Raw genomic sequence first — 9,906 nt, 5'->3', positions numbered from 1 at the left:
AAACGCTTCCATTGAAATAGCTTCCTGCCCCTGCCGACTCAAGCTTCCAAGCGTGAAACCCAAAGGGTCAAAGCCCAGCTGGCAAATACAGAGCGCCCCGCCTGTGTGAAAATCACATGGCATGTAAAATAATCTGATGTCTTCCTCGAGGCCTGACTCATGATTTTTGAAAGCCAGGGGTCGGCAATCCTGGCCCAGCTTCCACTCCCATCAGTCAGCGGCATAATACGGTGATAATTTATGGCAGGACTACTGCTGATCAAAGTGTATACGAGCGGCAGGGAACTAGCACCGTATGATATTGGCGCCAGCATCTTAGTTTTAGATACAGTTTAGGGTGTGGGTAGTTGGGTTGATTATCACTGGTTTCCCCCCCTACTCTGAATTCTGCCCACAGTTGAGCACTGTATGGCAGTAGTTGCCTATAGGGTAGAGCTTCAGTATATGCCGAATTGGTTATATTCTGGAGTAAATAGGTGGATGGACCTTACTATATTATATAACCACCTATGCAATGTTGATACTAAAAGTACTGGCATGCCTGCTAGTCTCTGCAAGAGTGGTGATGCTATAACCACAGAAACCTTTGACAGTGCTAATTCTGTATCCACATCCCTATTTTTTTTGAAATTGTGGGAGGGGGATGGTAGTTAAGTGGTGCTGTGATTATCCAATTCAATAATTAAATTTAAAGAGGCTTGCAACCATTATTTACATGACGTACACTGATTCGCCATACTCATTAAGACAGACTAGATTTCTAACCTATTTTTTTTGCCTGATAAGTACAAAACCACACTACACGATGTGTGTGTAAGACAAATCCACAGTAGGGGGTAGTATGGGTTTGGAAGATTAGATTATCAATAAATGTCAATTTCACCATACATAAAAATAATAAAGTATTTTGATGATTAAAATGTACATACAGTATAGGAAAAGTAACAAATACTGCTTGAGAAATTAGTTTGATTTAAGGATATATACTGTGTATATTTTGACTTGTGATGTTTAGTTTATTTTAACCGTTATAAAAGCTTTAACTTTTTGACTCTCAACATTTACTATCATTGAATTATTTTCAGAAATTCTGAAAGTTTCAAACATTAAAAAAATGCTTAAACCGCATAATTTTGTGCAACTGAATTTAAATAAATAAAAATAGAAAAAATGCTTCAATAAATGGATATGTCAAAATTATTTTTAAAAAAATCAATTTCTGCCAAGCCTATATGTAAGGCATATATTATTCAGCACTACATCACATTATGAGTCAGAAGGAAGCAGTGTTGTAATTTAAATTACACCTTTCTTGTCCCAGTCTGAGAATATAAACCAAAAAAGTGCCTGGGACACTGTTTGCTAAGGGGCCTGATCCAAAGCCCAGTGAAGTCAATGGAAAGGAAACCATTAATTTCAATGGGCTTTGGTCAGGCTCCAAATGACTAACAGTGAAATGTTTTAAACTAAATGTATTAATAAAAATATTAATTTTATTCTGTAGAGTTCTCTGATAGTCATACTTTCCTTTTAAGTTCATGTTTAATGATAGAAGCTTTCACTTACGGATGGAGGTGCACAGATTTAAAAGGACCTTAAAAAACCCACTAGAGTAAGAGAGAGGTTGAAGAGCTATAAGGGCTGTATTGAGAGGCAAGCAGAAGAAAGAAGAATTCGCTCACCTGGGTTGGCGGTTGATTAGGGTGACCATATTTTCCCAAAGTGAAAAGCACATGAAAACCAGCCTGAGGGACCCCCCCCCCCCCCACCCCATGCAAGCCACTGCCCGCAGCCCTTACTGCCTCCTGTCCACACCAGGCCAGCCTCAGGCCCCCACTCCTCCTTCCTCCTGATTGTTAGATCTCTCAGGTGCCTTTGATACTGCCAATCATGAGATATTGATGTGATTATGGTCCCTAGCAAGAGCACTTGGGAACATTTCAGATAGGTTTAGCTCCTGTTTGAGAGGGCCCAGTAGATAAATTATGGACCATTGTTCATCAGAGGTGAGGTGTATGGCATGTAAAGGCTGCAGGGTTCTATTCTGTCCTCCTATTCAATATGTATATAAGGCAAGTAGGAAAGAAAGAAACCTGCTGATGTCTTTGTAAAATATCCAGTTACTGCAGAACTCCAACACTTTTAAATTAAGCCACACTTTTGTCAAACTGCCTGTTTTATGTTGTAGCATTTGGTAGTTTACACACTTGTTTTTTTCCTTTGAATGCTGGAATTAACATAGCATATTAACACCAGCATAAAGAGTATTAAGAGGTTGTCTTTCTGCATGGTACACATTTGTACCGCTTTTAAAACACCATTGAAAGCTGTATATCCTATATGAAAATGTGTATGTGTGTTAATGGTACAGAGATTAAATCTGTCATGATTATTTCAGTTGGAAAACAAATTAAAATGACAGCTTTCTCTAAACAAATATTACTGAGTTTATGTACTTGTACATTGAATTATATTCTGCATATGACCTACCCCACCAGGGCTAGCATCTCAGCTTTTCTACAGGTCAGTTGGCTCCCATTATTATGCACCGTTCTAACTTATTGGTACCAGGGTTCAGGATTTCCTGAAACTAAGTGCCTGGGGTGAGTCGTTCATACAAGCATGTCAATTTAATTCCCACCATTCTTATAAAATGACTTCACTGAGTATATGGCATCCACAGTCACTGCACTTGTTCTAGTGTCAAAAGTAATTTATTTATATCTTGAATTCTGCATATTTATGGCCTGCAGAATTCAGAGACAAAAGTAGGTCACAAAAAAGACTAGATCAGGCATGCTATAGCAATATGCATTCTCCAACTGTCCAGTGCCCCTAACATCAGAAACTCAACAATTAAGCAGTGAAGTTCAAAACCTGACGGCGTGTGCATCTTTTTAAAAGCAATATAAAGCTAAAGATGTAATTGCTCTTGCATACTGTACCTACACATGCCGGCATATTAAGCAAACTTACACAATTCCTAATGAATTCCTTGTCTTTACACCAAGGACATGCAGATCGCATAGATTTTAATAAACTCATGAAATTGTTCTGTGTGTCATGTCTACATAATGCTAGATGTGGAAGTGGTAGGGCACTGAGAAGGATGAAGTAGTAACTTCGCAATATATAAAGCATGTATTTCAATTGAGGATTCTGTCAAATTTGCTTGTAGTACCCAATGTCAGCATGGAATTAGCCACCCACTCAGCCAGGCATGCATTGTTTTGTCACTATTAGAGACATCAGGAAGGGGAAAAATACAGTACTCAAGATTCTAGTGAACTGTAGGACTTCTAAATTCTGTTCCATTTTAAATGTTTATAAAATTTAAAATAATGACGTTATTAAAAAAGGGGGTAATATTTTCAGCAAGGCCTGAGCTTCTCCAAAGCGCATATATATATTGTTCATATATATAATACAAATCACAAAGGAGTGATATGTTGAGTGAAATCCTGGCCCCATTAAAGTTTTGCCATTTACTTCAATGGGGCCAGGATTTCACCCATGATCTTGAGCACTGCAGTGGTTCACAGAATGGGGAGGTGATGGGGCTAAAAGAAAAGAGGTAGGAGCTGGAGATATTAACTGAGAAGCTGTTCCAAGTGCTGCATCAAATAATGAACTAAGTTGGAAGTGGACAAAGTCATTAAATGGAGTATTTGGAAAAATCTTGAGTGTAAAGGAGAAAAATGCTCATGTAGATCTAGGCAGAATTGGGTGAGAGTGATTTGAAATGAGCAGAAGCTTGAACTTTATACAAAAAATGAGGGGAAGATAATGCATACATTGACCGAAGATGGGAGATACAGTCAAAGCAGCGGGCAAGTGTTGTCATTATAGAAATGTAAAGTGACAGGACTGAAACTCTGCAGTAAAGAATATGCATGGTTGATAGGTACGCAACAATAAATGACATCTTACTCTATGTTGCTAATTGGCTTTTAAAATGTTGACTGCTTACAAACTGGTGTTGTGGAGATTGTAGTTTTAAAGTAAATTTCATGGAGTAAATTTCACTTGTGTAGCAGGGTAACAAGGTCCATGTACTAAAAATCCCACTCAGGTCCTATTTTGAGTGCTTGGATAGGGACTTAAGTATTGTATAGACTATTTGTGCTTGCCATCTGCACAGAGGTGAATTTCATCCAGAACTTTAGGGTTCTACATGTAAGGTTTTCAGCTGCTATGGACAATCTCATACAGATCTAATTTACTGCATTCAGCTCTGAGACACTTCAGTGATGAGACTTACAGAAATGTCTTACACAGAAAATGTGTGCGAATGCAAGAGGTAAGATACCCTGTGTATCCCTGCATATGCTCCACCCAGATGCATGAAGCACTTACACCTGCATGCAATACAACTTTAGTAGGGACATTGAGCCATATACTTCCACTATGTCCCACTCAAAACACTATATGCATCAGACTCCCAAATAGAGTAAGCATCTATTTCACCTCCACAGACTCTCCTCCAATTCTCCCCACCTTGACAAGCCAGTTACACAAAACTCTTGTCTCTTATTTTATACATACACACCAAAGCCCTGTTCCATACCCTTCCTACTTCTACAATTCAGGAAACAGTGTTTACACATCTCGTCTTTTTTATCACACAACAGAAAACCTTCCACTGTCCACCAGTACAATGTAGCCCTAAAATCAATCTCTGTACCACATCTCCCCATAAATAGTCTAGGAATAGCCCTAGAATTTTCAAAAGCTACATTATACTTAGCTTGTTTCACTGTGTAAGTCCTGGCCCCTACAGTGACAGAGAATCAAATATTTACTTTGAATCGGTCTACAGATACAATTTGCAGAACTAAAAGTATCCGGAAACAGGCTAGATTGGCTTAAACCTTAGCTAATTTACATATAGAAGTAATTTATAAAGTGGACATTTGCATACAATGGATCACTGGGGTATGGTGTGGCCAGTTTGCACCGGACTGCCAATGGATTCTCCTTTAAATCCTAGTTGAACCGGCTACAGGAGCAGTGACCTAGTACAAGGTGGATCCTTTGAAAATTAAAGGGACTCTTGCACCACCATTCTCATTCCCTGCTATTTTCATCTTGTCTCATACCGCTTTAATTCATGTTGGGGAACCAGAACAAGCACAGAATTGGTTTAGGGTTGGGGGAGGGCAAAGGTGCACTTCATTCTTATCCCTGCAAGTTGTGCCATGTGCAGTATGGCCAGACCTCAGGATCTATGTCCACAGAACTTTGTAACAGTCTGGAAAATATGCACAAGTGAGTGTGAAATTTAGACACTTATGTACAATTCAAGTGTATTTCACACTGCCAAACTTTTATAGACTTGCATTTACAGAATTATATCTTACAGAAGTAGTGCAAGTTGTCAGGCTATGGGGAAGAATTTAGGCTGCTCTGAGTACCTTAACTCTGCATTTCCATACTGTCAGATGGTTATTTTAAATGCAAACTTAATTTAGAATTTCCTAGTTTCCTAACATATCTGTCTAAACTGCAGCCTTTTAATATTTTTCCATATGCTATTTATGAAACTTTACAAAATTAATTTATTGAAATTATTTGTCTGTAAATTTCCTTTTTTATATAAAAACAAAATTCCTAAGTTTATTTATTTTTCTTCCCATTTGGCTCTGACCAAAGAGTCTCAGAGGCTAGAAAACTTCATTAACTCATCAGGAGAGTGTCTTTGGCAGTGTATATGCAGAACCGAATATAAACAGAAGAGACTGTGTGTGCAGCGTTTATAATCTTTTTTCTTGTGGAATGGTGAACTGACGTAAATCAAAGCAATTTATATAACCAATTCTAATGAATTTAAATTAGCAATAATAATAAAGTACAAATGCAAAACAATTTAAAGCAATAATGATTTAAATTATTGCTTTAAATTGTTTTGCATTTGTACTTTAGTCATTTTTCCTAAAGAAAAGCTGATTCACATTGGCTGGTAATCATTAAAACATGTTTATTTGAAACTAAATACAGCCTTTTCACTATATTTGGTGTTTCTTTTTGCTAACCAGGAAAATACACTATCTAGTTATTTAAGCAATTATATAGCTTAACTTATATTTATTCAGATTCGTAATTTTTACATTTTTTGTTTAAGAAATGGATCATTTACCATTTTCTAATTTACTAGATGGTGATTAACTTTTTACTTGTGATTTGTATCACACTCTATTTGGAACTTCAAATTCAATTAAAATGCACAAAACCAACATTTTATAAAAGTAAAATAAGAACTACCTTAAAATGTGCTGAAAATGTAAGAAAAAAGTTTATCAAAACATGTTTTGCATTTAAAATTAACTGATTAAACAAAAAGTATAATCTGTAATTAGAACATTGAACTGATTATTTCTGATCACTTATCCTTCAAGATTCTAGAATTAGTAGAGTTCATCTTCTCACATCTAGTTTTTGTTCATAAATTGGAAGAGGAAAACAAGTTTTCCTACTTTTTTCGACCCCCCCCTTGATTTTTTTTTAACTTTGACTGAATTATTACTGTCAAAAGCTGGTTTAGCACTTCAGCAAACTCAAGTTCCAAATGCTTAGCCAGTGACTTCCATCAGTTCAGTGGTTTGATTTCAGACTTGGCAGCATCTATGTACTGCTTAACATTTTTTGTATTTAATTTAAATGATTTTAATGGATAAGTTTAGGCCTTAATGTAAATTGTTAATACCACATTTAATTTTAAATAGGTTTATTTAAAAAAACAAACCTGTATTTAATTTAAATAAAAAAAAATCTGCTTTAAATTGATTTTTATCCACCCAGTCTTGTGGAGTGCAAGTGACACAGATTCACAGCCACAGCACCTCTCTTTGATGAGAGACCATGATATGAGAGATGTCCATTGCGCAGAGGAGGAGGTTTAGTTAATCAAGACTGTACTGTGCTTAAAAATGTCAGGATGAAATAGGCTCCCTTCTGCACAACTTATAAATAAGGCTGAGAGTCTGTCACGGAAGTCATGGATTCCGTGACTTTCTGGCACCTCCATGACGTCTGCAGTGAGCAGGTGTGACTGACCCCAGAGCTACCCGAGCAGCTGCACTGGCCCCTCACGTTCCCACAACAGCAGTGGTCCCAGGCCACACCCCCTTATGAATCTTACAAAATCTGCAGCAGAACAGACAGCTTTTCTTACCTGTGAATGGTATTTCTTGATTAAGTAATTTTACAATTTAATGGGCTTTTCTCCATTTACTTAGCGGGGATGGAGCGCTAATAACTGATGACATAAAAAAACCCGAGATATTTAATGCCTATTTTGCTTCCGTGTTCCCTAAAGGTTAATTGTGAACTGATACTCAACACAATTAATATTAACAACATGGGGGAAGGAATGCAGGCCAAAGCAGGGAAAGAACAGGTTAAAGAATATTATTTAGAATAGAATAAAAGAATAAAGAATACATTAGATGTATTCAAGTTGGCAGGGCCTGATTAAATTCATCCTATGGTACTTAAGGAAGTAGCTGAAACAATTTCAGAACTGTCATAAATTATCTTTGAGAACTGCTAGAGGACAAGTGAGGTCCCATAAGACTGGAGAAGGGGAAACATAGTACCTATCTTTAAAGAGGGGATTAAAAAGAACCCAGGGAATTACAGACCAGTCAGCTTAACTTCAATACTTGGAAAAATATTGGAACAAATTATTGAATAATCAGTTTGTAAGCACATGGAGGACAGCTATTACAAGGAATTACAACATAGATTTGTCAAGAACAAATCATGGCAAACCAACCTAATTTCCTTCTTCAACAGGCTTATTAGCCTAGTGGATAGAAGGAAAGCAGTAGATGTGATATATATTGATTTTAATAAGACTTTTGATACAGTCCCACATGACATTCTCATAAGCAAACTAGAGAAAGGTGGTCTAGATTAAATTACTATAAGGGGGAGGGCACAACTGGTTGCAGCACTGTAGTCAGAGTGTAGTTATCAATGGTTGTCTGTCAAACTGGGAGGGCAGATCTAGTGGCGTACTGCAGTCCTGGGTCCAGGATTACTCAATATTTTCATTAATGACTTTGATAATGGAGTGGAGAGTATGCTTATAAAATTTTCAGAGGACACCACGCTCGGAGGGGTTACAAGCACTTTGGAGGATAGGTTTAGACTTCAAAACCACCTTGACAAATTGGAGAATTGGTCTGAATTCAACAAGATAAAATTCAATAAAGATAAGTGCAAAGTAATTCACTTAAGAAGGAAAAAAATCAAACACACAACTACAAAATGGTAAATAATAGCGAGTACTGCTGAAAGGGATCTTTGGGGATTATAGTGGATCACAAATTGAATACAAGTCATCAATGTGATTCAACTGTGAAACAGGATCATATAATTCTGGGGTGTATTAGCAGGACTGCAGTATGTAAGACATAGGAGGTAATTGTCCCACTCTATTTAGCACTGGTGAGGACCAAGTAAACCTAGACCATCCCTGACAGGTGTTTGTCCAACCAGGTTTTAAAAACCTCCAATGATGGGGATTCCACAACTTCCCTTGGAACCCTGTTCCAGAGCTTAACTACCTCTATAGTTAGAAAGTTTCTCCTAATAGCTACCTTAAATCTCCTTTGCTGTGGATTAAGCCCAGTACTTCTTGTCCTACCAGCAGGTCCCCCCTCAGTCTTCTTTTCTTAAGACTAAACTTGCCCAGTTTTTAAAATCTTTCCTCATAGGTCAGGTTTTCTAAACCTTTTATTATTTTTGTACCTCTCCTCTGGACTATCTCCAATTTGTCCCCATCTTTCCTAAAGTGTTGCACGCAGAATTGGACACAGTACTCCAGCTGGGGCCTCACCAGTGCTAAATAGAGTGGGACAATTACCTCCTATGTCTTACATACTGCAGTCCTGCTAATACACCCCAGAATGATATGATCCTGTTTCACAGTTGAATCACATGCTACTATGCTATCAGATGACCTTTCACCATCAGAATGTCCATCCAGTGGGTAATATTGTCTTCACTAGGGAAGGAATTTTTTCTCTGAAAAATTGGCTACAAACAAATTAACTCAGGACACACAAACTAGACTTTCTTTACTAGCAGGATAGAGGGAACTTTTACTATGTTTTTTCTTTATAAATGTGTGGCTTTGCCAATAGGATTGGACCCTCCACCTCAGCTCTGACCACGACAAAGGCTTTTGCAAGCAGGACTGCGAGAAATAAAAAAGGAAGGGAAACATCTACACAATAGTTGGATTCTTAGTATTAGTTCTGCCAACTCGATTTTTGGACTGCTTACCTCTAGAAGACTTCTTTTCACCAGTTGAGGATGACTGTGCAGAAACTGAATTTTTTTTGCTGCCTCAAATTCTATGGAAGATAGGTCTGAAACATCACGTTAGGCAAAGATGCATGGAGACACCAGCTAATAAAGTCTCACCCCAAGAGGCATATGTTTATTATCCTTTTGGTTGTCTGCATTTTCCTTTCCCTCATCTGGGAAAAACTAGATAGGAAAATTCTAGAATGAGTAAGAAGGAACTCAGCGGTCAATTTAGCAGACAAAATATTCTGCAGCTTCATGGCCCACATGTGACAAGCAAACATTCATTAATTTGTGGACTAAGTTTGTTCTCCCTTCTATGCAGTTTACAAGATCCATAGGCAAAGGTGAAAAATTCTCAAATCCCATTCCTTGCACAAGTTTGGCTATGAAGTTTAAGTTTCCAACAACACCTGCGCACTTCTTAAATTCTGGCAACGTGGGTGCCATTTTAAATCTTTAGTAAGCTGGTGGAATGGCTCAGCAGAAATAACACAACAGTAATGAGCAAGAGAAAACCTATAGCAACATAAATCAAAATAGGTTACCATTAAGCAAAACATACATAACAATAAAATTCTCCAGTCTGGG

Source organism: Chrysemys picta, chromosome 6, assembly GCF_011386835.1.
Source record: "Chrysemys picta bellii isolate R12L10 chromosome 6, ASM1138683v2, whole genome shotgun sequence".
NCBI lineage: Eukaryota > Metazoa > Chordata > Testudines > Emydidae > Chrysemys > Chrysemys picta.
This window is presented reverse-complemented; position numbering follows the sequence as displayed.